At 40.5% G+C, this 19224-nt stretch overlaps 2 long non-coding RNA genes across 2 annotated transcripts in view; both read right to left on the bottom strand.

Moving 5' to 3' along the window:
• LOC115278874 overlaps positions 1-410 on the bottom strand; it is a 39459-nt gene extending 39049 nt beyond the window's left edge. Inside the window, exon 1 of the long non-coding RNA XR_003903102.1 lies at positions 289-410. This is a non-coding gene — a long non-coding RNA (uncharacterized LOC115278874). The remainder of the gene's footprint in view (positions 1-288) is intronic.
• A 14108-nt stretch (positions 411-14518) lies between these two features.
• Positions 14519-15548, bottom strand: LOC115278809. The gene is made up of 2 exons (XR_003903100.1): positions 15328-15548; positions 14519-14963 (listed from the first exon to the last, which is right to left on the bottom strand). It is a non-coding gene; the product is annotated as an uncharacterized LOC115278809 (long non-coding RNA).
• Positions 15549-19224: the final 3676 nt, after the last annotated feature.

The following is a 19224-nucleotide window of genomic DNA, read 5'->3' as shown; positions in this document are numbered from 1 at the left end:
GTGGAGGGCACTTGAGGGGAAGAGCACTGGGTGTTGTATGGAAAACAATTTGACAATAAAATATTAAAAAAAAATCCTTTGGCTCATCTGTGTGCCAAATAGGAATAAAGTGACATTAAAAAAAAAAAAGAAACATCTTATTCTGGGACATGAATTGCCTTGGTCAATTTAATAGATGTGTGCCCCATTTTCCCATTGCTAATACAACCTTCCTTGATTCAACAGTTTCCTCTCACTCCTGCTTGTGAGTTTTTCAAAGGCTTTTCTTATAAGGAGGATTGGACTTACCTATTGGTCACCTGAAGAAATCCTAGTGATGGGGAAGATGACGAGGCAGCTGCTCTGTTTTTTGCTGAGTTATTTTCACATGGTGGGGTTGGGAGGGGCACCCTCACACCATCAGAGTGGGCTTTTCATTTCCAATGTTAACTTTAAAGAGGAGAAAAGACACCTATTAGGACACTGTTCTCTTTCCCCCTCCACCAAAAGTCAATTGGCACTTTCACCCATGGGAGGGGAGCAGTGAATTCCATTCATCCATCCAACATTTATTGAACACTTGCTATGTGCCAAGATACTAAGATACGAAGATGAGTCAGCCAAGGTGTATGCCTTTAAAAGTTTGAATGTAACGTGGGATCGGGGGAGGGGGAGATAGTCAACTAAATGAAATAAGGATAATATAGGTGCAGAAGGGACCGGCAGCCTATCAGGAAAAGCTCCAGAAAGAAGTCACTATGCTTGAGCTGAGTCCTGAAATATCTGTATGTGGTTGTCAGCTACGGGGGCAAAACACTTCAGGGGAAGGAAACTGAACTCTGGTTCCTTCCCCTCTGATGGCTTCAAATAGCCTGAAGTATCTGACCCCACCATCTTTACCCAGTTCAGGCTTCGTCTCCTCAGTCCAGGTGACTTAAATCCTTCCTTGGCAGCAGCAGCATTACCAGTGCTGGTTCCAGTCAGAGAACTAACATTAGAGGCACTGGGGCTGCTTCTGCTGCCAGGGCCGGGAAACAGCTGGAGTCCTTTGAGCTCCCTGGGGGAGGGCGGAGGAGCTGAGCACGCGTGTGCCTGCATACCTGGGTCTGCAAGCGCGTGCATCTGAGAGTGGTGCAGGGGGCTGGGGTGTCCATTTGGGTAGCCAGCTAGATATTTATCTGCAGGTGTTGCCACAGAAAACAGAAATGGATATGCAGAAAACAAAGTGACAGCTCGGGATCTCACTGTCAAGCTGAAAGACTGCGCAGAGAAGGGGGGAGGCTGAAATAACTTCAACCAGAACAGAGTGAAATAGAGAAGGAAGTTGCATCAGAGGAGGAAGAATGCCAGTGTCATGTTGAACAGCCACAAATGTCACAAAACAAAAAAAAAATGTGTGACTCTTATTCTATCTAGTCAAGCACTGTTAAAATAAAATTTTTTGCTTCAGAGCGCTATTAAAATTACTGAAATAACAGTTAGTGTAGCAAACATGGAGAACACCAAAAAACACAAACAAAAAATTGTTATAATTTTTCAAGTTACATACACTACATTTTATTTATTTGAATTAATGATTATAACTTTGTCTTCTATCTTGATATCCAAGGTTTTTTTCCTCCAGTACTTAAAAAATATTAAAAACAAACTCTTTAAAATTTTTTTTTAACATTTATTTAATTTTGAGAGAGAGAGACACACACAGAGTGTGAGTGGGGGAGGGTCAGAGAGAGAGGGAGACACAGAATAAGAAGCAGGCTCCAGGCTCTGAGCTGTCAGTCCAGAGCCTGATGTGGTGCTCGAACCCATGAACTGTGAGATCATGACCTGAGCTGAAGTCAGCTGCTTAACCGACTGAGTTACCCAGATGCCCCTAAAAATAAGTTCGAAGATTGACTTATTGAAGAACACTTAAAAAGTCTCATTATTAGCACAAGTTGGAAATTTTAATAAAGATTAATAATACTGAAGTGACTGCAGATGTCAGAACAAGAAATATAGATCCCAAGGATGTTAAGTTTTGTTGTCTTTTTTTTTTGTTTTATTTGTTTATTTATTTTTAAGTAATCTCTACCCCCAACATGGTGCTTGAATTCAGAACCCTGAGATCAAGAGTCACTTGCTCTTTCAAATGAGCCAGCCAGGAGCCACTCAGGGATGTTAAGTTTTTTCATTTCAGTTCATATAGAGATGTCAATGTCTTTACCAAAAAGGAATAAAAGAGTAGTCTTCCTTTTGAACACATTCTTGTAACTATGAAAATAAAGTCTTTAGGTGAGGGTATTTTATAAAAAGCTGATATAACACTGGAATCAGCCTGATATTTGGGTTTAATATGAGTCTTTTGACTCTACTATTTTACAAATACAGTCACAGGAGTTGGCTTTCCATCTCCTTCTTAGAATTAAAATGATTAACTGATTTGCCAGTTTTACAAATAGCTAAAAGTATACTGAGTTTGGGGCAGTGAATTGGAGTTTTGTGTGCTTTGGTTAAAGTGCAAAACAGTAGGTCCCAATTGAATAAATTATTAGTCCATGTGCTAGCTTACCAGGTAAGTAGTGAATGGGCTTGGGGTAGACAGAGGGGAGAGGAAATGATTAGGGAGAGAAGCCCCAGGAATGCAGAAGGGGAGTGAAGTCTGATGTTCACTGTTTGCGTAGGGTAGGTGCTCAGTAAATAATTGTGGAAGGAAGGAAGTAGGAAAGGAAGGGAGGAAGGAAGTGAATTATTGAATGGTAAGTACAAAGAAAGTGGAATAAATGCCTAGTTCAAAGTGAAGTTTAAATTTTGCTTCATGACAGCCTTGTAACATATTTCCCTATGCTATACCTGCCTTGATGATACTTAAAGATGTATAATTTTCAGAAGTTATGAGACCCTTAAAAAGGAAACATATAAAAATTAGATTTGGAGGAAATGGAAATCTATGCAAATCTAAATTTTTAGATTTTTCTGAAGATATTTTTACAAGTCTAAATTCAGTGTTACATTTGGAACATCATAATGGATTGAAATTGTTTTTTATTTTTAAAACAAATTACTGAGGGGGCTACACGCTGACATCAAATATCACTTGGCTTGGGCCCACGGAAGAGGAAACAGCAAAAAGTTAGAATGAGAAGAAACCATAAACATCACAGTAAAAACAAATGAAACCAGAAAGTTGTGTACATTTTTCTAGACTCACTGCTTTTTACAAGGAGTTTGTTTTCAATAAACAGTTTAAGGGTTGGGGGAAGGGGAGAGAAAAGTAAACCAAATCCATGCACTGACCTTTTTCCCCCGGCACCTGCATTTTTGTCTAATGAGTGGATGCCCTCGTGTTTGCCAGTTTCCCTGCTTTCTGGGCTCCCCCATCTCCAGGGGCCCTCCATCTGGATGTGTTTCCTGACACAGAACTTGGTGGGGCTGCCAAGGCCCATTCCAGAGGAGTCTGATAAACTCCCTACCTCGGCTCATGTTCTGGGAAGCTCGTCCTTTCTGATGGTGTTCCCAAGGAATGGGAGACAGAAAGAGGATGCATATGTGAATTTAGGGATGCTAAATTCTGCTTTACATTTTAAATCTATAGATCTTTCCTTCAATGAGTGACAGGCCACTCTTAATTCCTGTTCCTCTGTACTGAAGAACTTAGCGTTGCTTCCCCTGGTGATCCAAGGAACTTTGCTCTTTGCCCAAAATACTTCTCTCTCCCAAAGCAATTTCCCCTCCTCTGAGAAATGCTGTCCTGTCAGGCTGCACTGCCCTTGAACCAGACAACTTTCTCTGCTTGTCTTTATCTGTCTAAATAAAGCTAACCTACATTTGCTGTCTAATTCATTCGGATGCTTGCTGATGCTATTTAAAGCATCCCTTAAGGCTCCAAGGAAAACAAGATGCATTATCTCCAGTAGAGAACCTTTAGATTTGTTGGTCATTTAAGGAATTCAAGAATCTAAAGAATCCATTCAGTCTTTAGTAGTTCAGATTTAAAGGACAAAGGAACTCTTCTCTTCCGTGTTTTTTATTCCAGGCAGTCTTCCCTGACTTGTATATTGCTGGGTTCAGCTGATAGAAAAAGAGGTAGAAAGTGCATCTCTCTCTCTCCACCCACCTCACTCTGTGTGTGTGTGTGTGTGTGTGTGTGTGTGTGTGTGTGTGTGTCCTGTCCCTGGACTTCATGAAATCCAGCTTTTCTGAAGATTAATTTCACAACAGAATCTATTTTTCATCCTGGACTCTGATAATTGGTTAGTCCACTATGAATTAACTTTCTCCTCTTGGGGAGCAAATGTGAAAGATCAAAAGAAGTTGTCACCTTTGGAATGCCTGAGTGACTCACTTGCTTAAGTGGCCAACTTCGGCTCAGGTCATGATCCTGTGGCTTGTGTATTTGAGCCCCACACTGGGTTCAGAGCCTGGAACCTGCTTTGGATTCTGTGTCTCCCTCTCCTGCCCTCCCCCACTCATATTCTCTCTCTCTCTCTCTCTCTCAAAAATAAATTTAAATAAACATTTAAAAAATTTTTTTTAAAAAAAGAAGCTGTCACCTTAGTAAACAGGCTTGGGATAAGTTTTTGGCTTGTCTCTACTTCCTGCTCTTCAGCCTCCATCTGATATTTCATTAGAGAATCCTGGTACTTTCACATTCCAGGAAAAAAAGGAAATTCTAAACAAGGAAAGGAACAAAATATTGGTGTTGTAAATAGGACTCTACTGCGCACTTCTATATGACTGGGAGTTCAGAGAGGTTCCAGATCTGTTGCTAGTTTTTTTCAGATCTGATATTATATCACTCTGTTGGCCTGCTTAGTGGGAGAGAGAGCTGGTACAATGGGACAGTTTTAACCATTAGTGCCCTGCTGCTCCCTAAAGCACATGTTTTTACCAGCATCCACTTGTTCAGCTACGATTCTGTGACGTCCATTGCAGAGAGTGAGTCAGAAGCCACAAGCTAACAGGTCTATTCCTTCCCACTGTCACCTAGGAAACCAACGCATCATCCACAGGAAATGCAGGCCCCAATGGGGGGGGTGTGTGCCCAGATCGGGTTATAAAGCTGGCAATGAGTTTTTCAAAAGAGGTCAAATAATAATGCGTAGAATCTCAATCTAGCCCGGAAAGTGGATCCAGCCTCTGTGGCATGGATGGAGGATCGTCATGCAGAAATACCAGGAGAAATTAATCAGCTAAAATCACAGAAGATGGCTGCTTTACAAGAAATTGACCAAGGGCAAGGGTTATGGAGACATGGTTTGATTTACTCCCACAGCACATACATTTATTTGCCCATTGAGTGGTTGAGTGGTTTTTTTGTTTTGTTTTGTTTTGGGTTTTGGCACGTTTGGACGATGTGTGAAATGAGATGAGGAAATTGACAAAATATCAAACTAGGCTTTCTGCTGAGTGAAATGTGTATCCTCTGTTTCAGGGTCATTCTCCCTTGGGTTAAAAAAGTGATGGATAGAGTATTCCTTCAGAGAAAACCACACCCTGATTCCCCTCATGCTCTCACTGCTTGTTTTATTTTATTTTTATTATTTTTTGCTTTTGCCTGTGTCTTATTTTTTCCCTCGACCACTATGGTTTAGCATAGCCCACTGGCTTTAGTGTATATATACAACTCACCACACATTACCCACATATCTGTGAATGGAAACTGAGAAAAATTACCTGTACGGTTTCATGTTGTTTGATGAGCTTAATGTTTCCAGGCAAATTTACACTCTCATACTGTTATAGGTGAAAGATTTGATATAAAAAGGTAAATACAATGTGAGCTCTCTCAGAATTTCCTATTTTAGACTCAAAGAATATTAAGATGGGCGGGAGGGATAACTCAGAAGTCATCTGTTCCAACCACCTCATTTTTTCACATGAGAAATTAGTCCTGGAGAAGACGTGAGGTGATTTGTCTAAGGTCATATAATAAATTATGGTATATGTGGGGTGCAGAGGAGAGGAGAGAGGAGAGATAGGAAGGTTGACCACAAGTTCAAAATCAGTGAACAGGTGATATGACCTCATCTAAGACTGTTAAAATATTAAGCTGTTTTAATTGAAGTATGGAGTCCTGACTAAGAGGGACCCCTGGTACCCTCCTGGGCTGGTCAGTATTGCCAAGAGTATGACATTCTGTTCTAAGTACCCATTGAATGGGGAACAATGATGAACCCAAAAGTGTCCAGAACGGGGTAAAGATAGTAATAAGGGTTTTAGTAACTGTAACATAATAAGAACAATTAAAAACATTAGGCTATTTAGCTTGTAGACCAGAGGTTTGTCATGGAGGGGATGAAAGGAAGTATACAATAATTGAAGGGCGGCCTTGAAAAGGGTTCAGACTTAATTTTGAATGACTGGGAAGGGCAGTCACAAATGAGTACAAGTTAAAGGTAATGGGTTTTAGCTCTATATAAGTAACTTTCCACTAATTCCAGCTGATTGAAATGTATTAAACAGACTGTTAGGGCAATGAATTAATTCTTTATCTCCAGAAATATTCACCCATTTATTCAGGCACATTTATTGAGCAACTGCCATATGCCAGTCATTGGACTAGACGGACTTTGAGGTTGTTGTCTATGCAAATTAAGGTAATATTTGATGCAGTATTTTAAGTTTTTTGTAATGTTTTATTTATTTTTGAGAGAGAGAGAGAGACAGAGAGAGAGAGAGAGAGTGAGTGAGTGGAGAAGGGGCAGAGAGAGAGAGAGGGAGACACAGAATGTGAAGCAGGTTCCAGGCTCTGAGCTGTCAGCACAGAGCCCGATGCAGGGCTTGAACTCATGAACCACAAGCTTATGACCTAAGCCAAAGTTGGACACTTAACCTATTGAGACACGCAGGTGTCCCATATTCACTGCAGCATTAACTCTATATCCAAACTTAAGACATTATAGGAAATTTATTTCTCACTCACAGAATATCCAAAATGGCTGTTCATGGTGGATGGCTCTCTTCTAAGTGTGGTTCAAGGAACCAGGCCCTCCCATCTTGTAATTCTGCCACCTTCAGCAGTACAAGAGGCTTACGAGGTCACTGTAAGTGTTGACATCCTGCTGACAGAGAAAGAACATGGAGGATTGTGTGGAGAGATCCTTACAGGTTGGACCTAGAAGTGATGCACATAAGCTCTGCTCACATTTTTTCTATCCAGTCGAATTCAGTCATATGGTCACACCCAATAACAAGAGAGGCTTCAAATGCAGTCCTGTGCCAAAAAAAAAAGAACAGGTTTGATGACTGACCCAGCAAAGCTTTTACCACAGTATCCAGCTCTAAGCTTCTCTAATTACGGTGACAGAACTGACACAGGAATTTAAAAACTTTCTTGTTTAATGCCAGTGTCATCATGTCTCTTGTTAACATTAAATATCTTCTTATTAAAGGTCTTCTATTGAAGACATATTGTTTAGTTTAAAAAAGCAATGTAGAGAACAATGTATATAGTATGCTGCTTTTGTGAATGAAAAGAGGAATCATAGTGATAATGTTAATTTGTATCTGCTTGCGTACATATGAAGAAACACTGGAAGAATATGAAGAAACTGTAGGAAGTAAGGTGGGGCCAGAGAGAAGATGGATTTATCACTGGGAGCAAGACTTGTCTATGTATGCCTTTAAACATTGTTACTAAAATAATAATAATAATAAATATTGTTACTAATATCACATAATTAATTATAAAACTATATAATTTTAAAAAAAATTTCTGGGGCGCCTGTCTGGCTCAGTCACTGCAGCATGTGACTCTGGATCTCAGAGTCGTGAGTTCCAGCCCCACAGTGCGCATGGAGCTTGCTCATAAATAAATAAACAAACAGACAAACAAACAAATAAATAAAACAAAAAACCATTTCTTTCTATTGGAGAAGAGTTTTTTACTGATGGATCTCTTTTTATTTTCAAGTAAAGAAAAGTTTGAGCAAAGGACTACCTGGGAAGGTGAGCAGGGCATAGCTAAGCCTGAAGTAACAGGAGTGACGAATATAGTGCCTTTTCAGTTATAATACACCTATACTAGATTAATTAGATTTTTGAAAAGAAAGTAAAAGAATAATAATGCAACAGCTTGGTTAACGTAGAACTATTGAAAAGTCTCAGAGCACTTTTATATCTGACATCACTGTTTATTTTTATAACATTTCTAATAACTATGACACAAAAGATTTAAATTAATTTCTTGTTTTGCAAGATACTTTCAGAGCCCAGGATAGAAGTTTAATTACCTACAAATTCATTTTAGACTTGTAGACGAATAAATAATCTCGATTTTGGGGTAGCATCAACACTGGAAGTATATGATAAAAATCCTTTATGTTTTACAGCATTTTCACAAATAATTTCATATTTGGTTTCCTCATTGGCCATGTGGCTTCATTGTGATTGGTATTATCTTTAGAGAAGAAAAACAAAGGTGGCCACTATAAATAAAGTTAAAAGTCTAATAAAAAATTGAGGAAAGAGGTATGCTTCCCTAATACATAAAGAGCTACTACAAGTCAATAATGAAAAGGCAAATATTTCAATAGAAAATTTCACAAAAGACATGCCTTAAAATCATAGAAAGCAATCTCAATGATAACCAAATAAATAAACATTTAAAAATACCCTCAAAAATGAGTGGAGATAAAATAGTATCTAGTACTGACAAAGGTACATGGAAATAGGAACACTGATAAATTTCTGGAAGAGTTATCAGATGGCAAAACCTTTCTGAAGAAAAATTTGGAAATATATTAAAACTGTAAAGATGTTTATAACATTATGGCCTAATAACTTCATTCTGCTCATTTATCCCAATGAAATATTCAGAAAAACATAATAATTTATGTCAAATTATTTAAGTATCAGCATTCTTATTAGTTCAGCAAAAGGTGGATCAAATGACATAGTAAGGAAGTGAAATACCAACCTGCCACAGGAAACCATATTAAAGAACTAACTAGAGGCTAAAGGAAAATCCTACAACCCAATGTTAAATAAAAAAGCATGACAGGAAAAAAATACAGAGACACGTTATATATACTTTTTGCACCTTACAAACAGGTGAATTGTGAAAGATCATTAGTAAGACAACACTGGCTAAGAGTGACTTTAGCTCAGAAAGACACATTTCCACCAAAAGGAGTTCTATGGCCCTTCAAAGCTTCAAAACTAGGTAGCATTCTCTCATCTCCTTACTGATACTAGTTTGTATACATTGAGAATTGGTCAAGGCAGCCCTTGGGCAGCTGCCCCAAGTATGATAAAGAACTCTTCGGCAGCTTCCATAAGGAATTTAATGTTGCATTGATCTAAAATCTATGGAACTGTTACTGGTGTTCAGCAAAGGTGTCAGAATGGGGACTTTTACCACACCTGACTTGTGACAGGGGCACCTAGGTGGCTCAGTTGGGGAAGCATCTGACTCGATTTTGGCTCAGGTTATGATCTTTTGGTTCATAGGATCAAGCCCCGCATCAGGCTGACAGCACAGAGCCTCAAAATAAATTAATTATTTTTTTAAAAAGTGCTTGTACATATTTTTAGCCCTTACCTGATTTAATATTTGGATTACAGTTGACCCTTGAATAATGGCATTGAACCACTTACATAAAGCAGATTTTTTTAATAAATAAAATATAGTACTGTAAATGTATTTTGTCTTCCTTATAATTTATCTTTTCTATCTTTCTTTCTTCCTTCCTTCCTTCCTTTTTCTTTCTCTCTCTCTCTCTCTCTCTCTCTCTCTCTCTCTCTCTCTCTCTTTCTCTCTTTTTCTCTTTCTTTCTTGATTTTTTTTACAAGCAGAGGGAGAGGAAGGGAGAGAATCCCAAGCAGGCTTCAGTGCCAATGCAGGGCTTGAACTCAGGAACTGTGAGATCATGACCTGAACCAAACTCAAGAGTCAGATGCTTAACCAACGGAATCACTCAGACGCCCCTACCCTTCTGATTTTCTCAATAGCATTTTCCCTTTATTACCTTATTTTATTTGTAAGAATACAGTATATAATACATATAATGTATGTATGTGTTGATTGACTACTATGTTATCAGTAAGGCGTCCCGTCAACAATAGGCTATTAGTAGTCATATTTTGGGGAAGTCAGAAGTTATACACAGATTTTTTTAGTGTAGGGGAGGGGCTGCACCACTAACCTGCACTGTTCAAGAGTCAACGGTATTGGCACTAAAGTTGATGTCTATTCTCTCATCTCACACTCCAGATTACTTCCATTTGTTGAATTACTTTTCATCATTTCTTACTGCACTGCATAGACCCTGCCAACATATTTCATATGTTTTGAATCTCTCTTTGTCTTTCAGAATCACCTCTATTAACTAATGATCCAATTCCTTCCCCATGTGCAACACTGGTGATTTTTCTTACCACATTCAGTTTGTGACTATCTTTTATTTTCCTCATAATCCTCTCATTGCTTTTGTGATTATCAGACATACTGAGGTTAATAATGTTACCAAGCACCCCAAATTAAACAGAGCAAACCTGCTGATAAAGAAAACTCCTTGACCATTGCTAAAACAATGGTGTCCTGATTGTTGCTGTTTGCTGGGGGGTAGGGAAAGTTGAAACAGTTTTACTTTTGGAACAATTTCTTTTTCATCTCCTTGAAAGTTCACGGGTGGGCAAACTGCCAACGAACCCCTGTCTTTTCCACGGCCTCAGTGCCATTCTGGTGAAGTGCATTTGTGACCATAGTCATCAAATCACATGTAAATATATAAGTAACCAAAATTATTTTTAGAGAGCTTAGTTAGCTTGCATTGTCTTAATGAGGCTGAGGTTGTAGGGTTAATATCTGTGTGGGTTACTTAGCACATGGAGACAAACTGTGTCACCCACATAGTCATACCTACAGCCAGCCATCTCACAAATGCATGCTCTTCAGGGGACCTTCATAGAGTGTGTCACTTCAGTACATATCATATAGGACAGTCCATATAGGACAGTGCAGTCACTGACCTTCTTAACAACATGCAACCTTAGGATCTTCAAACTCAGAACCTCAATTAGACATTAATAAGAGAGAAAGCACCTTAGTCATATGCTTTAGATTTTTAAAAATTCTGTCTATGAGCACAGGTTGCATCACAATGTTCTCCAAAAGTAAAATACTAACAAAAGTGGGGGCGCCTGGGTGGCTCAGTTGGTTGAGTGTCCGACTTTGTCTCAGGTCATGATCTCATGGTTCATGGGTTCAAGCCCTGCGTTGGACTCTGTCCTGACAGCTCAGAGCCTGCAGCCCACTTTGGATTCTGTTGCTTTGTCTCTCAAAAAGGAACAAAAACGTAAAAAAAAAAAAAGTAGTAGTAATAAAGTCAAAGGAGACTTATTTTTCTAACTGAGGGCATTAGAAAAACAGAGCGTGGTACATGATTTACCTCTACTCTCCAGAGACCTGATGACAATGAATTCCTATTGAGTCCGTATTCTGAGATTTGCCACAGAGCAGGGCAGTGTCACTAGAGAATTTACACATTTGTCAAAGCACAGAAGGCTACAGATTCACAACTTGGTTTCTGGCTTCAGGTACAATTTTCTCCTTCTGTCTGCAGGATCCACTCCTCCTTCCAATGCCAGAGCTACAGGCAGTTCTCTAAATAACACCACGTCCCCGGCCGCCCATCTCCCATTTGAACATTTCAGCAGGGCTCCTTTGAGGTCTGCCCTGCACCGCCTCCCATCTCCCAGGCTCGGCTTCGCCTGTCTGAGTCAGACGTGAGTCACCTCACTCATTAGTGGAACTCAGAATGCTTCTCCATCCCATGGATCCCTCTTGTCTCCCTTCTTTTAACTGGTTTCCTGGCAGCCTAAGGTGGATGGCTAACTTTGACATTAAGGTTTGGGTCACTACTAGGGCAGTCTGCTCAGTGAAGATGTTGGCAGACAGCAAGTAGAATTAAAAATGATGGCGATGGTAATGATAATGGTGAACAGATGCTTCAGAAGCAACTTAATGGCCAGATTTGGTAATTTTGCTCATAGGACAGCACAGGGGTCCTTAATCCTTGGTTTCTTCTTTCTCTGTTTTCCCTCTTCACCATCACCCCCTCCACATACACAGCCCCACGTGGCACAAAGTGAAAGCTTATGGACTGCATTCTCTGTGAAAGTCAGGTTAAAGAACAATGTCGTGAATTGGTGGGCACCTTTTTCTCCAGCATTTTTAGATTTGTTATTCTCATTTTTACTCATTTGATTTTACATTCTCAGTAATTCCAGAAAGGGCAATAGAGAAGGATCTGTGTCTTGTTGGTGCCTCCTGGGCATATAGAGAAGCCTAGTGAAATGGTATTAATAAGAAACTCTAAATTCACTGTAGAAAATATCAATGCCAAAATACTGTTATTAATTCATTAATCTTACTTAACGCCCTTTGTAAAATGGTTAACACTTTAGTCAGCACGAAGAGTGACTAGTTTTCAGTAAGTCAGAGATTTACTTTAGAAGAGGACCCCTGGGGGGCCTGGGTGGCTCAGTCGGTTAAGCTTCCGACTTCAGCTCAGGTCATGATCTCACTTTCTTGGGTTTGAGTCCAGCATCAGGCTCTGTGCTGACAACTAGCTCAGAGCCTGGAGCCTGCTTCCGGTTCTGTGTCTCACTCTTTCTGCCCCTCCCCACTCATGCTCTGTCTCTATCTCTCTCTGTCTCAAAAATAAATAAAAAACCTACAATGAGCACCTACAATGAGGAAATCCTGAGCAAGGTTCCCAAGGGCAGTGTTTCTCAAGCTCCACTGTGCCCATCAACATCACCCAGGAAGCTTGCTAAAATGCAGATTCTGGTTCAAGAAGCCTGGAGTGGGCACTAGAGACCCTGTATCTCTGTAAGCTTCTTGAAGATGCTCACGAACCATACTTTGAGTAGCTAGACTCTACGGACTCTGCACAGAGCCAGATGAACCTTGATTCCCTCTCCAAGGAATATTGGGGGTCCACAGGCTCTGGGAGGCTGCCCTGTGCATCCCTCCTCTGCAGCTGTTTATCCATGAAACCCAGACAATGCTGACCTATTCTTTCCAGTGCTCTTGGCTTTCTGATGTCTTCACTCCCAGTGGAGGGTGTAAAAGTTGCAAGATTCAGGCTTGGGATTAGGGCATGGAAAAAGGCCCATTTATCTTCAACCCTGGCTATGAGGTCTGGTCCAGGCCACTTAGCGGAGAGCTCTGAACTTGTATTTTAGGCAGAGCCTTTCTTTGATTGCTACAGAGATCTGCTTTTAGGATTTGTTTATTTGTATCCTTTGCCAAATTTTCTGTTGGGGTCTTTGTCTTTTAATTATTGAGAACTAATAGTTCTTTATTAAAATAAAAGGGAATTTCTTCTCCCCTCCCCCCCCCCCCCCCCCCCCCCCCCCCCCCCCCCCCCCCGCCGGCCGCAAAAAGTTGCTTGGTTTCTTGTTTTTGTTTGTTTGTTTTTTGCAGTCTTTTACTTTTGTCTATTAATTTCGGAATTAGGAATCTTGGACTCTAGTCTAATATTAATACATATCTCAGGAAACTGTTGAGGTAAAAAGAAAGTACATGTGGGATATTCCTCACAAATACAGAACGTGGGCACTTTGTTTTCAGGGCTTACATGAATTTGATAGTTTTATTGAATCTAGTGTGGGACATAGCTGACTCATGTTAGTAAGTACCTGTTTGGTTTTGGTTTATTTTGGTTTTTAGTTTGGTTTTAAACATTTATTGAGCACTTACACGTACTATGTGTGCTGTTCTAGGTTTGGGTAGTATTAAAATACCTGAAGTAGAATTAGAAGCTGCCTATTAAGCCCTTTAAATGCATAAAAGTGCCAGTGATTTGTTTTCCTTTGGCCTCAACTATCACTTTCTAAGTTGTCAACAGATAAGATCTCCTATCACTCTTCACATGTCTGATGAAGAAAGTACCTCAGTATTGAGGCAAATGACCTGGTTGTTCCTTGGTTTCTACATTGTTATCTCCTCTCTTTAAGAGCCTTATACATGTTAAATTTATTTACTTAAAGATTTTATTTTGTTTTACTTTCTTAAGTAAATAAGAAAGTATTTAGGTGCCCCTAAAATTATTTACTTAAACAGTAGAACTTATAAGAGTAACAGCATTCCAGTTCAGACTGATAGGGTTTTGTCTAGCTTTGAGAAATAGAAAATTTGTATTTACCCTTCCCCCCATCTATGACATTTATGTTCTCCCCACTACTGACTGCAAAAAAGAAATATGCGCCTAGGTGGCTCAGCTGGTTAAGTGTCCAACTTCAGCTCAGGTCCTGATCTCAGTTTGTGGGTTCGAGCCCCATATCAGGCTCTGTGTTGACAGCTAAGAGCCTGGAACCTGCTTTAAATTCTGTGTCTCCATCTCTCTCTGCCATTCCCCAGCTTGTGCCCTGTCTTTGTCTTTCTCAAAAACATATAAACATTAACAATTTTTAAAAAAAAGAAATATGTTTATATATTATATATATTTATATATGTATTTATATGTGTTTATATATAATATATATGTATGTATTTATATGTATAATATATAAAATCAACCATCAATAGTAAAAATGAAATATCTGAAAATAATGAGTTTTATCTCCAATTTTTAATAGAGTCAAAGGAAAGAAACTCTAATGGCAAAATTTTAACCATCATCCAGGTAGAGAACATTCTCTTACTTCCACTGGCTCCCCTGTTTATTCTTCTTACACCCTAAACTTCCTTATGAGTCCCTACACTGAGCACAGATAAAACAAAAAAGTCAATATTATTGAATCCCATCTATTTGCCAAGCACTGTGCTAAGTGCTTTCACATACATTTTCTCATCTAATGGATCTTTTGCTTTCTTACTGCAGAGGAGAAAATGAAATTGTTCTTTGCTTTGCTACCTCCTCTTCCCAGAGTCCTTACTCCTCCCTGTCTCTGTAAGCCTTTACTGGTAGCAAGGGAACTCAGTTTGAGGCAAAATCCATTCTTTTTTTCATCTTTTCCAGGTCCACGGCAAAAAGGTGGTTGGTTTCCAATTTCTGGAAGATAAGGGAATGTGTTGATTTAGGAATAAGTGAACAGAACACTGCTGAAGGCTGAATGCTCTCTATCACTCTGCACCCACATGGGTGGGCACCCACCTCTGGTGAGAGGTCTCTTGGTTTCTGGCTTCTTTCCCAGATAATCCATTGAACTCTGGGGAAGAGTATCCATATCCATATCCATATCCATATCCATATCCATATCCATATCCATTCAACTCCTCCTTTATGGATGAACACAGATCCCTTACCAATTTCCTCATCCTGCCCTGGCCCCTCCTGCCTCCCTTGCCCCCAAGTTCTCCTGAGAAACATGACATTGTATCTTTTCCTGAGATTATCTGCCACTTTCTCCTCTTACCATGATTCCACATCTTGGATTCCACTAAGGAAAACACAGCCTGGGTGACATTGCATAATCGGTGAAAAAGGAATCTTCCCTGGGCAATGAACTGAGGGCTGACTCACTGTCTCAGCTCTTAGGAATGGCTCTCCCGCTGCTGACAGAAGCCACATGGGTTCAGCCACGAGGCCAGCGGGAACCTCCCTAGTGACCAACAAAAAGAAGGCAACCAGGACTAGCCAGAGCTGAGCTGGGGCAACTGACCCATTTGTAGAGGTGTCTCCAAGGACAGTGGCCAGCAGTCCAAACTGCAATGTCTTGGTGGTGCAGCAAATTCCTATCCGGTCCAATCTGGTGGATGAATGGTGCCCAACAACAGAAGACTCTGGAAAAGGATGTACTTATAATCAGCACGTGGTGATATTTTTATTCCAGAGGCGTATTCTTCGTTCCTTCACTTATACAACAGACATGTGAATGAATATTATAGGCACTGAGCTAGTGTTTGGCACACTCTCTACCCTTGCAGAATTGACAGTTCAGCAGAATGGGAGTAAACATAGGAGCTCTAGGAGAACTTAGAAGAGGCACTTAGGATTTGAGTGTTGGAAAAACTTCTCCAAGAATGTACGAAAGGCTTATACGGAAGGAAGGAGGTAGGACACCCCAGGTGGAGGAGGCAGCAGGGAAATCACAAAGGCAAGAGAGAACAGGGGGCTCGCTGGAGGAGTAAAGTGTTTTGGTGTGGCTGAGGTAAGAATAATGCCGGGGACAGGGCAAGACATCATCCTGGAGATCAGTGAGAGGTGAGCAGGGGCCCGATGATTACGGTGTAACCTTGGGTGTCATGCAGGTAAGTCTGAAATCCATCCTGAGGGCAATGGGAGATGCTGACTCTCTGTGGAGGAAGGATGAGTCAGGCCTGCTTTTTTAGAAAGTCTTCTCACTGGTTGGAATGTGGGGATTGGATGCAAGGAAAGTAAACATGGAAATAGGAGGACTGGGTTGGAGGGTTTTCCAGTAACTGAAGAAGGAAATGATGTGGGCCTGAACCATTGTAAAGTCGATAGGGACACAGAGAAAGATGAGTTTGAAACCTACAAAGCAGTAGTACCAACTGACATTGGGGATCTGTCACAGGTAGGGCCCGAAATGCTCTGAATGGCTCTCAGCTTCGTGAGTGAAGGAAGATGACAGGAGGAGAACTTGCTGGAAGGAGATGATGAGTTCAGGTTGAAGCAGAAACCCTGCCACTGGCCTGAACAGCAGTGGTGGAAGGTCAGGGCAACTCAGTGGCACTGGGGACTCCTCAGGTGTACCCCAAAGGAGGCTGAAGGACAATTTCAGACCCTGCCAGCTGGAGAGATGGGGGTCCTAACACAAGCTCCTACTTAGAAGACTGGCTTATTAAGACTGAATCTGTACAGGACTAATACTGCAGACAAGAGGTCTCAGAACCTGCACGAAGCAGGCCCCGGCAAGCTGTTACCATGGAGACGTGGGCCGCAGGAGGGAGTGAGTAGGAGGGCCGATCCATTCCAAGCCTTGGGTCACAAGGCTGTGGCAGGCTAACAGATAAAACAGGAAAAAGACATAGTCAATAGAAAAGGATGTTCAAAAATTATTGACAGTTAATTGGAGTTGTATCATCATAATTCTAGATTAAGTCTAACAACTTAGAAGGATTAGGGTAAGCCACTTAACGAGACTGCCAGTTATTTCAGGTACCACTTAATGAGGGCACAGGGAAGTGAATGCCAATTCAGGCTAACGCCAAATGCACCTACACCCATTGTAAACCCTTCTCCATCCCAGGATTCTAAGTAGCTTCATATTATTTCCAAGTCTCTGGAGAAAAAGGCACAAGATATGGGAAGTTAATTTTTTTTTCTCTTTGCAATGCTGATGGCAGTAATACTTAAGGAACCTTTGGAGCTCTTTGGGAAGCTCAGGTGCTGGCAAAGCCTCAGATTCAATGTTATTATTACACAATAATATTAAACTGGGGCCCCAAGTGGCTCTTTTTTTTAAGGTGGTAAAATACATATAACATGAAATTTAGCATTTTGATCATTTTTAAATATACAGTTCAGTGGCATTAAGTACATTCATAATTTTGTGTAACTGTCATGATATCTCTTTTTGAAACCATTAAGCAGTAATTTTCTATTGGCCCTAAAATTTTTAAATGACTTCATTGTGCTGCAAGGAATCTGCCTACCAGGGAGGATGAAGACAACGAGGTTGATCTTGCTTTGGTCAGTCACTCTCACTTCACAGCAGTTGGGGTTTTGGGCCAGAGTCCTTGTCCTGTGGGTAAACTTGTTAAGCCTAATCTCTGGAGGGAGACAGATTTTAGCCATCTAAATGACTGATAGGACTTATAAATCTTGATCTCCAAACTACTCAAATAGTTTGTGGCAGTGTTTATTAAGAAGTCAGTAAAAATTAAGGGCCATTGGCTTTTGGAAAGATTCCACTGGAGGCAAACTTAGTTGCAAAGCAAATTGTCTAGGAATCAAATTCATTTTAAATAACCAGAAACAAGGGGCACCTGGGTAGCTGTTTGTTAAGCATCCAGGTCATGATCTCATGGTCTGTAGGTTTGAGCCCTGCATCAGGCTCTCTGCTATCAGCACAGACCCCACTTGGGATCCTCCTTTCCCATCTCCTTCTGCTCTCCCCTGCTTGTGCTCTCTCTCTTTTTTTTTTCCTCTCTCTCTCTCAAAAATAAATTAATTAATTAAAAACATTTAAAAATAGGGGTGCCTGTGAGGCTCAGTTAATTAAGCATCTGACTTCGGCTCAGGTCATGATTTTGTGATCTATGGGTTCAAGCTCTGCTTTGGGCTCTGTGCTGACAGCTCAGATCCTGGAGTCTGCTTTGGATTCTGTGTCTTCCTCTCTCTCTCTGCCCCTCCCCTGCACACACTCTGTGTGTGTGTGTGTGTGTGTGTGTGTGTGTGCGTGTGTGTGTGTGTGTGAAAAATAAACATCAAAAATAAATAAATAAATAAAATAAACATTAAAAAATTTTTTTAAATTTATTTTTGAGAGAGACAGAGACAGCGTGAGCAGGGGAGGGTCAGAGAGAGAGGGAGACAGAATCCAAAGCAGGCTCCAGTCTCTGAGCTAGCTGCCAGCATAGAGCCTGATGCGGGGCTTGAACCCACAATCCGTGAGATCATGACCTGAGCCGAAGTCAGATGCCTAACCAACTGAGCCACCCAGTTGCCCAAACATTTAAAAGTTTTGTAGATAATAGTAATAATTAAAGAAACAACCAGAAACAATAGTGCTTGTGGAGGATGAGATATAACTGTGGCTTGGAATGGTAGATTCTAATAACCAGGCAGTAAGAGCTGGAAATTCCAAGTGTCCTATTTTCTCTTCTTTCATAAATCAAAACATTCAAAGAGGGAAGGGACAAGCCTTTGTGACTTTGCTTCCTCATACAACAAGTTCAAGGTGTTTAGAACATGGTGCTTATAGGCCAAAGCTCAGTGGAGAGTGAACAGATCCAAAGCAGTGATGATTCTCAAAGCCCAGACAGATACTTCCCACATGCATGTCTCACAAGAGACAGCAGAAGGGAAAAGGAATAGGAAAGATTTAGTGAAAGTCACTTCACCGTAAGCACAATATAAACCACGTAACCTATTTGGGAGACCAGCAGTGAGACAAATTCTTTAACAAAATGTACTATTTCTGGAAACTGGAGCTCAGAAGAGGCTGACTGGCTTACTCATGATCACCCAGAAAGCCAGAAGAGAGCTAAGAATTAGAATCTTTGTTTCCTGATACCTGGTTTAGTGGGTTATTTTGATCAGTATCTACTAGTATTCATTCTGTCCTTAGGATGCACAAGGGTGATGGTTCTCGGAGCCTCTCTATAAAGTTTTCTTTCTTTTTATT

The sequence above is a fragment of the Suricata suricatta genome, chromosome 2 (assembly GCF_006229205.1).
Source record: "Suricata suricatta isolate VVHF042 chromosome 2, meerkat_22Aug2017_6uvM2_HiC, whole genome shotgun sequence".
NCBI lineage: Eukaryota > Metazoa > Chordata > Mammalia > Carnivora > Herpestidae > Suricata > Suricata suricatta.
This window is presented reverse-complemented; position numbering and strand designations above follow the sequence as displayed.